The sequence below is a fragment of the Dasypus novemcinctus genome, chromosome 14, assembly GCF_030445035.2.
Source record: "Dasypus novemcinctus isolate mDasNov1 chromosome 14, mDasNov1.1.hap2, whole genome shotgun sequence".
Classification (NCBI taxonomy): domain Eukaryota; kingdom Metazoa; phylum Chordata; class Mammalia; order Cingulata; family Dasypodidae; genus Dasypus; species Dasypus novemcinctus.
Window position 1 is genome coordinate 106,438,886 of NC_080686.1, and position 16,853 is coordinate 106,455,738.

The 16,853-nt window shown below is 56.0% G+C and overlaps 1 long non-coding RNA gene across 1 annotated transcript; it reads right to left on the bottom strand.

Annotated features, from left to right (window-relative positions):
- Positions 1–9,946: 9,946 nt before the first annotated feature.
- LOC131273368 (uncharacterized) lies at positions 9,947–16,133 on the bottom strand. The gene is made up of 3 exons (XR_009180580.1): positions 15,964–16,133; positions 15,348–15,452; positions 9,947–14,877 (listed from the first exon to the last, which is right to left on the bottom strand). It is a non-coding gene; the product is annotated as an uncharacterized lncRNA (long non-coding RNA).
- Positions 16,134–16,853: the final 720 nt, after the last annotated feature.

A 16,853-nucleotide genomic window follows, 5' to 3' on the forward strand; every position in this document is an offset into this window, starting at 1 on the left:
AAAAGAGGGACATTACTACTGACTCCACAGATATAAAAAAGACTATAAGAGGAGACTATGAATAACTGCATAAAAACAAGATAACCTAGAAAAAGTGGGCAAATTCCTAGCAATATACAAACTACCTACATTGACTCAAGAAGAATCAGAAGATCTCAAAAAACCCAATCACACGTAAAGAGATTGAATCAGTAATCAAAATCTTCCAACAAAGAAAAGCACAGGACTAAATGGATTCACCGGTGAATTTTTTCAAACATTCCGAAGAGAATCAACACCAATTCTTCTCAAACTCTTCCCCCAAAAAACTGAAGAGAAGGGAATATTCCCTAACTCATTCTATGAGGATAACATCACCCCCATACCAGATAAAGATAGCACAAAAAAAATCAGAGCCCAAAATTCCTAATGAATATATGAATTATACACCAAGATCTAGAGGCATCTATCCCAGGTTTACAAGAGTGGTTCACCAAAAGAAAAACAATTAATGTAATATAATGCATTAACAGAAAAAAGGGAAATATCATATGAGCTTCTCAATTGATGCAGAAAAGGCATTTGACAAAATCCAGAACCCCTTCTTAATAAAAACACATAGGAAACTAGGAAAAGAAGGAAACGTCCTTAACCTGAGAAAGGACATATATCCAATAAAGATTTACTATCAAGAATATAAAAAAGGAATCCTATAAGTCAGCCACTAAAAGACAAACCAATTTAAAAATGGGCAGTAGACTTTAATAGGCATTTCTCCAAAGAAACTGTATGAATGGCCAAAAAGCACATGAAAAGATGATCAACATCTTTAGCCATTAGGGAAATACAAATCAAAACTGCAATGAGATACCATTTCATACCCACTAGAATGGCCACTGTTTTTAACAATGGAAAATTACAAGTGAAGGAGAGGATGTGGAGAAATAGGAACACTCATTCATTGCTGGTGGGAATGTAGAAGGTGAAGCTGCTGTGGAAGACAGCTCAGGGGTTCCTCAGGAAGTTAAGTATAGAACTGACATAGGACCTGGCAATTTCACTTGTAGGTTTCTACCCAGAAGAATTGAAAACAGGGACTCAAACAGGTATTTGCACACTGATATTCATAGCAGCATTATTCACTATTTCCTAAAGGTGGAAGAAACCCAAGTGTCCACCAACAGATGAATGGATAAATGTAGTGTGGTTATACATATAATAGAATATTATTCAGCTGGAAAAAGGAATGAAGTTCTGATACATGTCACAGCATGGAGGACCCTTGAAGACATCATTTCTGTGAAATAAGTTGGACACAAAAGGAGAAATATTACATGTTCTCACTGATATGAAATAATTAGAATGAGCAAATTCACAGTGCAAAACGAGAATATATTATTACTGTATTAGTCAGCCAAAGGGGTGCTGATGCAAAATACCAGAAATCTGTTGGCTTTTATAAAGGGTATTTATTTGGGGTAGGAACTTACAGATACCAGGCCATAAAACATAAGTTACTTCCCCTCACCAAAGTCTATTTTCATGTGTTGGAGCAAGAGGGCTGCTGATGTCTGCGAGGTTCAGGCTTCCTGGGTTTCTCTGGGCTCAGCGCCTCTGTTTTCTCCACAAGGTCAGCTGTAGACTGTCAGGTGAATGGCTCTGTCTCTCTCCCCAGGGCTCCAGCTTAAGACTTCAGCATCAAACTCCAACATCAAAACTCCAACCTTAAGAACCCTCAACCCTGTCCTTTGCCATACCTTTTATCTGTGAGTCCCCACCCACCAAGGGATGGGGACTCAATGCCCTAGTGACGTGGCCCAATCAAAGCCCCAATTGTAACTCAATCCTGCCCAGGTACAGACCAGATCACAAATATATCCCAATATCTATTTTTGGAACTCATAACCATGTCAAACTGCCACAGTTACCAAGGGCTGGGATGGGGGAAAGGGATGGGGAGTAAATGCCTGAATTGTCTTGAGTTTCTATTTAGAAAGTTTTGGTAAGGGATGGTGGTGATGGGAGCACAGCATGGTGAACATAGTTAACGGTCTGAATTATATATTTGGATGTGGTTAAAAGGGGAAATTTTAGGTTGTAGATATGTTGCTAGAATAAAATATTTTAAGAAAACAAAAAAACACAGTACTGACTAACACAAGCAGTGAACCCTAATGTAAGCCATCGACTATAGTTAATAGGACGATTATAAAAAGTTCTTTCATCAGTTGTGGCAAATGTACCACCTAGTGAATGATGTTAATAGTAATGGAAATGCTGCATTTAGGGCGTGATTTTTCTATAAACCTACAGCTTCTTTAATTAAAAAAAAAAATCACATTACCATCTGTGATTCCACTGATTAAAGTATTCATGGAGAGACATAAGGTGGAAGGTGTAAATGTAGAGAAAAAGGCCTGGAAGGAACTCCCCTAAATCATTATCAGAGTTAACCACACACCCCCCCCCCCCCCGCCCCCAGCCCACCTGATGGAGGACCAGGGTTGAGCCAGATGAAGCATGGTTTTTACTTTTTCTCTTTTAGACTGTACTTTTCTCTTGCCTGAGTTTTTAACCTAGTATTACTGTATTTATTTTATAATTTACAATGGGGTGTTAAAGGGACCCAGTGGTCCAGTGGGTGGATATTGCTTCTGATCAGTCAATGGCCACGTGGAACAGGGACAGGTCCCTGAATAGCACCTGGTAACTGTAGACGGCTGTGACAGTTGCTGCTTACCCATCTTCAAATATGAGTTAAACAGTATCCATAAAGACTCACTTCTTACTGCAATTACTCCAGCCAATCACGCCTGAGGGCACAGGGTGGGGGTGGGGGTAGGGGGGACGGCCCGGCCCCCAAATCAACTTTCCACCTCGAGCACGTGAGGGGAGAAGCCTCAGCAGGGGAGACACCCCCAGCCCGTCATTAATCAGGGCTAGGTGCCTAATTGCCATCACCTCAGTCAGCATTGATAGGTCACAACCCCATCCGCATGCCGGGCACCGGAGGCAGCCTCGTTGCCAGGGAAACGCGTCTCTAGGCAACGGTGGATCTGATAGGACCCACCCTTCTTGGGTATCAGAGGCTTTGGGTCCAGGGGAATGTGCCCAAACTTGCCTCACTCTCGGGCTTCAGGGGCAGCTTGGACAGGAGGCGTGTGGCAGGGGGCGAGGGGCGACTCCTCGGGCCTGGGGAGGGAGGGATCCATCCCAGAAGGGCAGTGCCGGTCAGTGGGCAGCGCAGCTGCATCTGCTGGGTCAGCCTCCAGCATTTCCGGCAGGCTACTCTTGATGGCTGTAAATTGCGCTTATTAAAATTTCTTCACTGAGGCAGCTCTGAAAAGTCTAAAATGAATGGAGCCGGTTTTCTAGTACTCTAGTGTTAGAAGGTTCCTCCTTGCACTTAGTGCCCTGAAGGATGACCCAGGCCTTCCCAGTTCTGCTTCCAGGAATAAGATAATGTCTCCAAGCGAAACCAGACAAGGGCATAAATCTGAAACTTTTCCCAGAGACAAAAGCCTTCATGTCCTTGAGCTGGCGGCTGAGAACGGAGGCCCGGAGGCCTTGCTAAGCTGTGGTTTATCAGCCGCTGAAGTCCAGGACAACTTTGACGTGCTTGAGAGAACTCAGGGCTGAAAACTGCGCGTACCCGGCTCCCAGGACCGGTTGTTCCTGCTTTCCTTCTCCCCTGCCCCCTCCTCGGCCTATGAAGCCGAGCTCCCCTCCCCGCTCTGAGCTGTCTGGGGAGATGCCCAGTCCCCTGCTGTGACTCGGGGCAAGCCCCCTCGCTGCGGGCGTGCTGCTCCTTGCGGCCTGGATCTGGAGGCCCCTCCTGGCGGAGCCGTGCTCAGGGAACCGTCTTCCCGGGCACCGTGAGCAGAGCCTCCCTGCTGGCGGGATGAGGCTGGAGCCGGGGTGCTGGGCCGCCTCAGGGGCCGGGAGGCTCCCGCGGACCCCACACCAGGCCAGGTCTGCGTGGCCCTGCCCGGCCCCGGCCTCCCCGCACCCCTCGCCAGCCTGCGGGAGTAACTCCTTCCAGACCCCCTCCCGCAGGGGCAGGAGCGGCTGTCTAGGTCAGGGCACCCCGCGCCCCGGGGCACCACTTAGCCCTCCCACGCCGCCCCCAGGCTGGCCCGAAGGGCGCCCCGCTCCACGCACGGAGCCACCTGTCCTCCACCCAGCCCCCCGACCGCAGTCCCCATACGTCCCCAGTCCCCGGCACAGGTGTGCACTTACGCCACAAATATTAGAAAAGTGTTGCATCCCTGCGCAAAGCACACACGGCCCCCGCCCTTCTGACAGGAAGCTGAGGGTCCACACTTGCCCAGTTTGCAGACCTTAGTGTGTCGTTGATTTTAGGCCAAAAGAAATTCTAACAGTTCTGTTGACTAGGTCGTTAGATTGAAACAGCTTGATGAGCATTTGTGTCCTGACAACCTCATAGCCATTTGGGAAAGAAAAAGCATACATGGAAAGAAAAAGTATCATGATTCCATTTCTAAATACCCACAATTGACGAATGAGCCATGCTCGCTGCATAACTTTCCAAATGATGAAACCAGATTGGACACCACCACCTTCATTTCCCTTCCATGCTCATTTCTTTGAGGAACTCCTGCCAGAATCCCAGCCTGGGAAAAGCTCATCTAGAGAAAAGCAGTATGATTAAATATTGAAAGGCATCAGCTACCTTGAGCTAGTTGTCCACACAAACAGATGTGAACTATCTGTTTCCTTGTGTAAAATATCCCACAGTGCCCCTTGTGTAAAATATCCCACACCTTGGGTGCCTTGGCACCCATTTGGAAACCACTGCCAGAAAGAAAAGGCTGCAGATCATGGAGAGCCTCATCATGTGCCCAGATGGAAGGACACAATTCGGCAAAGAGCTCGAGCTGACTCATGCTGCGGGACTAGAAAGTGCCATTTTGAGATGCGGGTTAGAGGCAGGTGAATCTCTGTACATGCACAGACTGATGACCTGCTTAGTCACCTGAAGTTTAAGGTTTAGGCTCCTGCTCCTGTCAGCAGCACTAACTGATTAGAAGTGGCTTGGTTACTTTCCGACTGACTCCTGATACTTTGTTAATCAACATTCCAGGGTTATGTACAGGATTATCAGACTTTGGTGTTGCAAAACAAGAAAGAGGATATAAACAAGATCAATTATAAGTTGTTTTGTTACTGTTCAGTTGTAGGGTAAAAGATTATGTAGTTTACAAAACATAGCCTCAGTATCAAGGAAAGAAAACATTTGGGTTGCCCAGTTCAGTGAGTCACAGACATCAGTTTTGGGTCAGTTTAAAAGGTTAACACACACATCAAGGCTATGTTGCAATATAATTTAGTGGGCTAAAACATGTTTTTTGATTTATGATTGGTTATAGCACTCATATATGCATTTGTCAAAACTTTGGGTTATTTCTGTGTTTGCCTTGTGTTTTTGGTGGGCAGGAGAGAGCAGAGTCAGGCAACTTGAGAAACCTTTGGGATTCTCTCCTGGGAGGAAAGAGCTGAGCCTGGTTGGTCAAGGACAGTTCCGATAGTGAACACCAGGGGCGCTGTTCTCCAGCGCTTCGGGGCTGGGGGCTCTGCCAGGGTCCTCCCTCTGCACCCACTTCCCAGATTAGGGTGTTCCCTGCTCCAGGCGCTTCTGGAGACAAAGCCCACACCTTCCCCAGCAATTAGTAAGGCCTGATGTGCCTGGCTGGGGTGGTGGAGACGCAGGGGGCAGGGGCAGCTCCTGGGTGGGGGCTTGGGCACCCCCGCTCTCCAGCAGCCCTCACGCTCCATTCCCGGGGCTCCTGCCTCTTTTCTCATATGACAGTGACCTCCCGACCCCCTGCCCACGATTACTTCTCAGCAGGTTCCCTGCGCAGCCCAGCACGCCATCCATGGCCCTGGGTGCCCGGGTCAGCTCTGGGTGCTCCACCGGCCCCGGGCTCAGGTGTGCGGCAGAAAAGAGTGACGAGGTCTAGAGGGGGCGGCAAGGTGGGAAGTCTGTGCAGGGTGACGTGGGGTGCAGCAGGGACCCCCGTGCCTGGGGCAGCCCCTCCTGCCCCCTCCAAGGGCCCCTTGTGCGTCCGGCAGCCCTGCCCCGTGTGTGGCTGGGAGGGGCAGGCTGGACCCTGCAGGAGAAACGGGAAGCCCAGCCGTGCCCGGCCCAGGACGGGGTCCTCACGTCCACCCACCAGCAAGAACTCCTGGGGCTGCGCCCGAGCTCCAGGAAGGAAACAAGGCGAGTGGGTGCAGGTCAAAGCCCCTTTGCCAAGTGCACAGCCCCAGGTCAGGGAAAGCCACTGGGTGCTGACCCAGTTCTGTCCCCTTCTGGCTGGGCCTTTCGGGGCTCCTTCTGCCTTGCCGTGGGGGGCACAGCCTCCTCTTCATCTCCACAGGCCCATCTCGAGGGAAGGAAGGCGGGTGGGCCCAGAGGCTCTTGTCTTTTCCTCGCGGTGCCCCAGCGTCCAGGCCAGCGGCCCCCAGGGAAGGACGCACGCTGGAGGAAGTGGACCCGGGAGGCCCTGCTCTGTAGCGCAGCACTGACCCCGGGGCTTGGCAGGTCCTCGCTGGCCTCACCTCTTCCCCCTGCAAGACTGTGTGGAGAGAGAAGGTCTGAGGCTGAGAGACCCCGGGCGAGGGGAGGCCCGTCCATCAGAAGGGGTGGACTTTGGCCCCGTGGTCAGGGCCCACGTGGACGGCGCACTCCAGGGGAAAGCCCTTCAGCGCCACAGGAACTGCTGTCCCTGCCAGGAAGGGCTTGCCAGCCACAGGGAAAGGCTCCTGGATGGGGGACGGGAACGCTAGCCTGTGCACCAGCAAGTTTAACAGGACCTGAAAACTGAGAAAGACAAATGACCAAGATTATTATCTCAAGTGATTGAAACAGCCGAATTGCCATGCAGGGAAAACAACAGGAAGCAGGGATGTGCTCCACCACCAAAGAAACAAAACCATCTCTCTCCTTCTGTCCCTCTCCCTCTCTCTCTCCCTCCCTCCCTCTCTTCCTCTCTCCCTCTCTCTCTCCCTCATTCTAATTTAGACCTGGACTGGCGCGCCCCCTCCCGGCCGCCGCCCGCGCTGCACCCAGCCTCCCTCCAGGGCCCTGCTGACAGCGGGAAGCCTTGGGGACAAGCCTTGGGGACAAGCCCTGGGGACAAGCCCCGCGCAGGCTCGGCCGCCTCCACCGCCCCGCCCTCCTTGCTGTGCTCCCGCAGCAGCACCGCTGCGGGCAGAGCAGACCCAGCGCTTCTAGGACCTGGGCTCTCCCCTGCGGTGGCGTCAGGCTGAGGACGGGGAAGGGGACTGAGGGCCGTGGGCGGCGGAGCTGCTGGAGGAGGAGCCTCGGGGCCGGAGGCTTTGAGGTCTGTGGTGACCTGGCGGCCAGGGGCATCGTGCCTCCCCTGGTGCACTGCTGAGAGGGTGCAGCGCTGCCCTGGACTCAAATGAGACGTCTGCTCAAGGAAGGAAAGGTCAGCGCAGAGCGAGCCCACGAGGCCGGGCGCGTGCCGGGGAAATGCGCGCCTGCCGTGGGGGAGCGGGGTCCACACGCACCCAGGAAGGCTGCCTGGAGGGGGTGTGCAGCGCTGAGGCAGGTCCCCCCGTGCCGGCCTGGCTGCTGCAGCAGCAGCTTGTGTGCAGGAGGCTGGAGACAGCGCAGGCTGCGGAGATCTCCCCGCACCGCGCGCCAAGCCCGTGGCCTCGTCCCGTTAGGGTCCCTGGTGGCAGGAACGATTCGGAATCTAAAGTCGTTAGTCCCCCTGAGCCAGGCAGGAATCCTGAGTGCTGCACTGAAGATCGTGTCTGAGGTTTTGGAAACGGATGCGGGTGAAACGGTTATTCCCATGAGGGAGGCCAGAGCACAACGGCTCACACCTGCTGGAGACTGAGGAAGCGCCAGAGAACGCGCGTGGCCCTGCTTCGGTGAAAGAAATTCCTCACAAAATTAGAAGGAAAATCCCCTTTCACTTGTACCTCCACTGCTGACAGGGAGCCACGACAGCCCACGGCACGGCTGACGGCTCGGGAGAAGGCTCTGGAAATGCTGTCAAGGTGTGCTGCAGCGACGCGGGGAGAGCGTCCTCGCTGACAGAGGCGATGCGTTTATGGAGAGCTCCTTCAGGGACGGCCGCGGGCAGCTGCGGTCACCTCTGTGCCTCGCCCGTGAGGGTCACCCGGCTCTCGCCAACTACCTCGTCCCAAAGAAGAGTTTTGAGAAAACGCCTTTCCAAACAGCGCTGCAGTTGACATATGCTATGGGAACCACTTGGAAACCAGGAAAGGTCAAGTTCTCAGAGGTCATGCAGGAACTGAGCACGTGCTCGGGACACCCTGCTGAGCCAGGACGACCCTCGCCCCTGATACGCCCCCAGCCCTGGACACCGCCTGCTGGGAGGCGCCGCCCCTCTGCCCGGTCCAAGGCCCTCGCTGGACCAGCCCGACAAGCCCCTCGCGTGGGCAGTGCCCCTGCCCGCAGGCAGCCGGGGGCTTAGGGGAGAGGAGTCCTGGGGGAGCCCCCCACCCTGAAGGGTGGGCAGGCATGGGGAGCAGGGGGAGCGGGACCCAGGGATCCCCGGAAGGGGCTTCAAGGCTCTGTCTTCACTAAACACATCAACGTACACGGCTGCGTGTCCTGGCGCCCCCGCGAGAAGCACCAGGGGCTGGGGTCTTGGGACACCGGGGACGCTCTCCCCTGCTCTGGAAGCCCGAGGTGCCGTCCCGGTGGCCGCTCCCCCAGAGCCCTCTCCCCCCTCATCGGCGGTGGCCGGCGTCCTCGGCCTTAGCCGCAGCTCCTCGGCTCTGCCCTGGACACGCGGCCGCGCCCCGGGTGCCCTGCTCCAGGGTCCCTCTTCCTATGAGGACACTCCTCCTCGGTCCGGCCTCGGGGGTCAGAACTTCAGGACTCTGTTTTTGAAAAAGGTCCCATTTATGGGGCGTGGTCTTGAACACGGCTTTTGGGGAGACGCAGTTCACCCCATAACGGTGCAGGAACCCCGGGCTGTGCCGGCGCCGCTGACAAGGCCCCAGGGGCGCGTTTTCCTCCCCATTTTATGGCCCAGGAAGCGGAGGCCCCGGGAGGGCGGCCGCGGGCCGCGGGGTGGGGGCTGCGGGGGTCCCGGGGCGGCTCCGCGGCTCCTCCCCTGCCCTGGACGCTGACCGGGGCCCGCCCGGAGGCGGGGACGTCTGGTCGGGATTCCCGGGAACCTGCGGGCGCGTCACCGAGAAGGGCCCCCTCCCCGGCCTCGCTGGGGCAGGGCGGGGCGCCCACCGCGGGGACCCGGCTCCACAGGCCCCGCCCCCGGCCCCCCCTCCTCGCCAGGGAGGGGGCGGCTCCCAGGGCCGCGGCCCGCGCGGGGCTTCCCCGGCTCTGTCTTGTCTCCTGGCGGGGGGCGCGCCCGCGTCCTGTGCCCCGCACCTGCTGGCAAGGGAGCTGGGGACCCCGCCCTGCGCACGGCCTGGGCTCCGGGAATGCTTGTCTCGAGGCTGAACTTGGTCTCTAGGCAACCCGCAGAGGGGAGCAGGCGTGGGGGGCGGGAGGGGGGCGCTGGCCCCCAAGGCTGCAGGTCATCCCTGGGGCCCCTGACCCGGCCCCTGCCAGGAGGCTCCAGGCGAGGCTGAGGTGGGGCGGTGCCCTGCGCTGCGAGGTCACCACGGGGTCCTCCACCAGGAGAGGGGGCGGAGAGGACAGGGAGGATGCGATGACCGAGCAGAGGCCAAGTGATGCTCCTGGGGGGGAGGGGGGAGGGAGCGGGGGAAGCGGGCGCCTCCAGAAGCTCGGAGGGCAGGACTGGATGTTCCCAGGGTCCAGGACGAGGCCCCAGCGCAGGCCTCCAGGGCAGTACGGGCCAGCGGCCCTGCCTGAGGCCACCGGCACACGGTGTATCTATTCAGATGAACGAAGAGCATGTGTTAATTTATTTGTGTATCAGCTTGATATTTTTGATATTTTTATGTTTTTCAGGCCTGCTTTTTAAAAATTTTTAATTAAAAATAGATATTTAGATTACATAAACATTACGTAAAAAAAGTAGGGGATTCCCATATGCCCCACTCCCTATATAATCCACATTTCCCCACATTAACAACACCCTTCATTAGTGTAGTACCTTCCTTGCAATTGATGAACGTATTTTGGAGCATTGCCACTAAGCATGGGTTACAGTTTACATTGTAGTTTACACTCTCTCCCACACAATTGTGTAGGTTATGGCAAGATATATAATGGCCTGTATCTGTTGTTGCAATGTCATTCAGGACAATTCCCAAGTCTTGAAAATGCCCGGGTATTACACCTGTTTTTCCCTCTCCCGACCCTCAGAACCGCCAGTGCCACTGTCTCCATATCAATGATAAAAGTTCTTCCATTGCTAGAGACACAGTAAGTCTATAGTAGAATTCCAGTAAGTCCACTCTAGTCAATAGTTCATTTCCTGGTCTTGAGGATTCTGGGATGGTGATGCCCACTCCACCTCTAATTGAGGTCAGGCCTGCTTTAAGCCTTCTTATGGTAGGTCTTAAGTAGCCTATTTCAGACCCCTCCTAAGGTGTGGCCTTAGTGTTCTCTAATGAATAGTCTGTCTTCTACAAAGTCTCTGCATTCTGGCTGGTGGGAATCCAAATGTTTCCTTCCCTCGGTTAAGTTCCTGTACTTATTCAATGTACAGACCTCTTGTAGTTATTCTTTCTCGGGCATTTGTTCTTTGTCCACTCTCATGGATTTTCACCCTGTACATTCACGTTCTGTTTATATTCAGCTAAAAATGTAAGGCGACCCCTTTGCAGATGTTTGGAGCTCACTCCCTGCAGAGCTCTTTACTCTCCAGTACCCTGCACCACAAACCCCAGCAGCTGCAGCCTCCCTGGACTCTCGTCTTTCTCTTCAGCTCAGCAAGGCCATTGTTCTCTGCTTCAGTTTCCCCAACCTGCCCAGGGGTTTGACAAAAGCCTTCAGGCAAAATCTGGGGCAATCATAGAGCTCACCTCATTTGTTTCTCTTTTCCCAGGAATTACAGTACAGGGCTTTTCATTTGGCAGAAGGAAAATTAAAATTTCGTTCCATATTTGCATTTTCATTCTGCCAGAGTAAGAGTCCTGACAGCCAGCAGTATGCATCTATTTACTCATTTGCTCAGTCTTACACTCTAGAAGATTCCTAGCCCCTACTTACCACCTGGTCCCACAAAGCTGCCATGCTAATGGGGCCCAGGATGATGCTGTGGCCACCAGGTGTTAAGATCAGGTCCCATCCAATTTCCCTTATAATGTCTGGGATTCCCTATCTCTAGCACGTAGCCATCCAACTAAATGGTTGGAGGCCCCTTTGGAGGGGAATGGGGGGATAATTACAATATATACAGGCCATGGTGTTGCAGATTCCTTTTTCCTAGCAACCTGGCCATGTGTATAGTCAATGGGTTCTGGCTCTGAAAACTGGCTAAGGTCCAGAACCTGATGAGGAGATGATGTCCCTTCATGGGGTGTCTGCCCTCAACCCTGCTCCTGCATGCTTGCTTTTCCTGGTTGTAGATGCTAAGCAGTACCCTCGTTGGACCCCACCTGTCTTGCCTTAGGGACACCTTGCTGTGTCGGCCATCTCCACAGCCCCTGGCTGGTCAAGCCCTCTTTGTTGCTGCCTCCACCATGGTGCCACCACCTGGTCACCATGCCTCAGGGAGGGCGTCATCCTGCTGGATGGACGTGGGGTCCCCAGCTCTGTGGTGTCCTTCCTAACATAGGCCCTGGCCTGCAGAGGAAGCCACCGCTAACCTTCTCAGTGCTGCGCTGACCCTCTCCCCCGCCTGTCCCCCTCCTGACACTGTGGGTGGACGGTGTGTCCTCTGCGCTCTCCTGTGGAGTCTGCTGGCCTTGCACAATATCCCCATTTCCTCCAACCCCTTTCCCCCTCCTTTCCCACCTGCCATTCCCCTTTCCCAGCGCATCTCAGGCATTTCCACTTAACTAATGTGGGAGCTGCTTTGTCCAACTTCCAAGGCTCAGCCTCGCTGTGCGATTGCTCACCTCCTGGTCCACACTAGGTGCTGCCTGCTCTGTCCTGAGAAAGTGCTCTCAGGTCTCTGCATTCTTACTAGTCTCACATTTCAACTTCCTTGATCAACCATCCTCAAAATCCAATCCCAGGGGTTCTCCTCTGACTCTTGTGTGGGGTGGCTGAGTGGGAGGAGACTCAGCCATGATGGGGTCTGACTACAGAGCGGAGAGGAGGACGGAGGGCTAGGGGAGGCTCAAGCCATGCTGGGGGTCTGAGTATAGAGGGGGAAGGAGGGAGGGCTGGGGATTGTCTCAGGCCATTGTGAGGGTCTGACACTTGTAAGGGGAGGAGTCTCAGACTCAGTGGCATTCTAGGAGCTTCACCCAGGCCCGGGCATGTCCTGGCGCAGGGCTGCTCCTGGAGGCTTCCTGCTTGACTGCTGGGCTCAGGCACACCCAGGCCCAGGGCGGCAGCTGGGGCTGAGTCCACCACGGCCCCAGCATCCCTGGCATAAGAGGAGGTCTGAGCACTTCCACAGCACCCACCATCGGCCACCTATGACACTCAGACCCACTTCTGCCCACTGTCTGGGGCAGCCCCTCCCTTCCTGAGAGGCCAGTGACCCCGTGGAGGGGTTGGGGAGCAGCAGTCCCCCTCTCGCAGTTGACCTTGGGGCCGCGGCTCCTGCTTGCTTCTCTCCTCTCCTTCTCCATGTCCCTTCCCTTCTCCCTCAGCCACCCCTTGGCAGGCCCTGGAGGGTGACCCCAACCTTCCCTCCTGAAGGGCCTGGGTCCTTGTGGGGCCAGAGGTGCCACCCGCAGCTGCTCAATTACTCCAGGGTGATGAGATGCCAAGAGGACTGTAAAGGGGTGAGCTGTGTCCCCCCAAAAGACCAATCCTAACTCCTGGTGTCTGGGAATGACCCTATTTGGAAACAGGGTTTTTGCGGATGGAATTGCAGGTCCAGGAGCTGAGAGCTTCCCGGGTTAGGGTGGACCCTACATCGAGAGCAGAAAAGGCGCAGGAGGGACGCGGCCTGGGAGGCCGGAGCAGAGTGGAATCCTGGGGCCGCGGGCGCTGGAGGAGGCCAAGAGGTGTCCTTCCCGGACTTTCGGGGGAGCGCCCTGCTGACCTCTTGACCACAGACTCCTGGTCTCCGACTGCGAGGGCACCGAGCTTGTGGCCCTAAGCCTGCGTCTGGGTGCTTGGTGAGAGGCCCTGGGACGCCAAGGCGAGACCGCGCAGCGCCGGGTTTGCCCTGCATCCCTCCCGCCCTTCGCGTAAAGGCAGCTGCCAAGACCAAGACATAACTGCCCTCCCGCAGCGGGGACTCCTCTTCTCCCGCTGGACCCTGGACACGAGGGTGTGCAGAGGGCCTGGGGCCACCTTAGCCCCAGCCAGCGATGCTCTCAGTGCACATCTGGCCAGAGCGGGTCCCCTTGGTGGCCTGGGCTGAACTCGGCAGTGCCCAGACTTGGGGGACCGGAGGCACAGAGGAGCCGCGGTCACTGCGGGCTGGCGCGGGTCCAGCCTGCTTCGGCCCCTTCCTGTGCAGCGCAGCGTCACCGGAGGTCCCGCGTCCATCCTCCCAGGGGCCCGCTGGCCGCTCCAGGTCCCTGCACGGCGCTGTGCGGGGCAGGACCCCAGAAGCCTGTGTCCTCGTCCACGTAAGGGAGAGGAGCGATGGGGCCAAAGGTGCAGGGCTGGTTGAGGCTCAAGGAGCAGAGGTGGGGCTATTGCTTCTCCCTCGCGGGGAGGAAAGCCTCTTGGCAAGGCCCCGCCTCCCTCCGCGGCCCGTGGGGAGCAGCCCTGACCTCCAAGCCGCCACCCCATCCTGGCCCAAACACAGTGGAGGCTGTGCCCGCAGGTGGCTAGCCTTGTCCAGTGTCCTTGCCCTGGTCCCCAGGAACTGCGGCTCAAACAGCCGTGGACATTGCCCCGTTTCCTAGGGAGGAAGGAGGACGCCAAGAGGTGCAGCGCCCTGGCTGGAAGTCCTCGCCCTCTTGGCGCTGTCCTCTTCCAGGGGCGCTGTCCACCCAGATGAACGGCTGCTCCCACCACCCCGCACTGCCCTGCCTGGCTGCCCAACTTCCCACTGAACACGCCGTTGTCATTTTGTTAGTGGTTGCACAAGGGGAGCAGCTGTTTCCGCAGACCCCCCTTGAGCTCCCAGGAGAGCGCGCAGCCCGGGCTGCAGGCCATGGGGGGACTGTTCTCTAGAAGGGACCTGAGACAGGACTCAGGGGCATGTGGTTTATTCAGGAAACTGCCCTGGGGGAGCCCCCGAGGGAAGGAGGGAGCCCGACCCGGGCTTGCTCTCCTGCTTTTGACATTCCTGCCTGGCCGGTCTCGGGCTAAGGGCTGCCCAGAGGAAATAAACCAGGCAAAGAAAGGAGAAGAGTTGCAGGTCTGGACACTTAGGGCATAAAGGGGCTGCAGAGGGCACGCGGAGGAAGCACAGTCCCCAGGGAATCTGGGGGGGTGGATCTGCATACCTGGGGGAATTGCTGAGTGGGAGGAGCTTCTGCGGTGGGGCCCGGGGAGCTGGCGGCCCTGCCCGCCTCTGCCTCCCCCTGCTCCAGCTCCAAGGCCTTCCACAGGCACCTGGCTCGGCGGGGGCAGGTGCTGGGTGGTCCCAGGACGCCCGCCTCCTTGCCCATCTCCACACCACCTCCCTCATACAGAAGCACCTAGGAAGGTGGTCAGGACACTAGCCACAAACATAAGCCCCACGGTGGTGTCCCCTGGCCCCTGGGCCCTGGCCCTGTTGCACAGGTCACTTTTGCAGCAGTAGGAATTGGCTCGTGATTCTAGGAGGGTTTCTCTGGATTTCATAGGAGGTATGTTGTCACAAGAAGGTACACAGTACTTTTCTGTTTTAGTCTGCTGCACACCATTCTTTTTATAACCTGTTACATGGAAGAGATATGCAGAGGCTGTGGGTCTGCTCTGGCCTCCCCCTGACTTGAGTCCACTGACCCACTGTCCCCAGAGAGGGGGGACATTGCTGGGCTGAGGGTGCTCAGGCTGGACTCGAGGTTGAGGAGAGTTGGTGCAGCCAGGGTGGAGGGCTCTGGTTGGGGCTGGGGTCTGGCTGATGCTCTCAGGTGTATTTGAGGGACAAGGAAGCCCCCGCCCCCAAGGACTCTTTCTCACGGAAGCCTCAGGTAGAGAAGACCCGCCCACTGCCCCGCCTCTGCACCCACCGTCCAGCGTGCCACCTGGATGCCCTGACCCTTGGCAGCTTCCTTTCTCCTCCCCGCCCTCCTCCGTGCTGCCCCTGCCGTCCTCGTGCTTCCCTGACCTCAGTCTCAGGCCCACTCCCCACCTCTGCCTCCAGGGGGACCACAGCCTGGGAGTGGCAGGGAAGAGGACTTACTTAATGTCTGTGTAAAGCAGGCTTTGTTATCAGCTGGGCATTGTGTTTTCCTTTGGCAGGTGTTATCATTGGGGTTTGTGCAGCTGTAGCATTTGATGGCCCAGGCTGGAGTGAGAGAGGCAGAGAACCCCGGGCAGGGAGTTGCTGATGATGAGGACGGGGCCTGGCTGTGGCAGGGAAGGGAGCCAGGCCTCTCCCCATGGTTTGGGCGAGGAGATTGGGACCAGGACCCAGAGCCCCAGGAGAGAACTGGATGCAGGACTGAGGGGCACGGGTGTTCCAGGGAAGAAGGGAGAGGAAAGAGAGGGCCAGGAAGCCAGGAAGCACCCACAGGCCAGTGAGTGGGAGAGGTCCCAGGAGGAGGAATAAGGTGGGCAAAAGTGAGGTGCAGGAAGAGGGAACTCGAGGACACCCGATAGGCATGGGGGAGGGCGAGGGAGAAGGACGGCCAAGCCCTCAGCACCTGGCCCCATGTCAGCACAACATGGGCACACACCTGTGAGTCACACGGCATCACCCCATGCCAGGAAAGCACGTCCCACCTCCCTCCTCAGCCCTGCAGAGCAAGCCTGGGTCCCCTGAGCCCCCCCACCAGGGAGGAGCCCTGGGGTCTCACCTTCCTCCAAGCACAGCAGCACAGCCAGCAGGGTCAGGGCCTTCATGTTGGCTCCAGCCATGGCGTCCCCTCTCCCAGAGAGCTGAGAGCCAGGGACTGGCCTTATGTAGCTGCGCACTCCTGGTTCCTCCTCTGGACACAAGTGCCTGCGTCCTTTGGGTGTGCCTGGATCTGTCACACTAGTGTGAGAATTGGTTTATACCCTGAACTCTCCTTCTTCATACAAGGGGTGCTTATCTTTACTGTTAGTGATAAGAGGACAGGAGTCACTTTGAAAAGTCTACTTTTACTGTTAGTGAGAAGAGGACAGGGGTCATGAAAGTAGTTTTTGCTGCCTAAGACAAACTGTGCCTCAACCAGCGAGCTGGCCTTCTGGTCAACCATTTGACCCAGCAGCTTCATCAAGCTGGGGTAGAACTTGTACTTCGTGGAACAGGGTCTTACCTCAGGAACCCTGGCTAGGAGTCTCTATGTTCTCTCCTCTGGTGGAGACAAAGACCCCTGAGATAACAGCACTCATGCCCCCATTGCATGGCCTCCCAGTTGCCCCTCTATCTCTGTTTCCCACTTGAATTCTACTGTAGTGTTCACTTCAGGATTCCCTCCATTTCTGGTTGATCTCTCTTCCTGTCCTCATGCCTTAAACATGATGCTCCCCTTGGATCTGTTTTTTTCCACTTGACAAACTCTCTTCTGGCAGTCTCCAACAAAGGCACCATTTCAAGTGTTAGGAATATGTTCTGTTGTGAACTTCAGGAGCCATAGAACCTCATGTTCCATGATTTCAAACTTACCTCATCATTATAGCTCTCCAAACTAGGTCGGTCCCATCCTGGCATCCCAGGCACCTGCCAGCAGGTAAGTTGGACCCTCGGTCATCTTGGGCACTT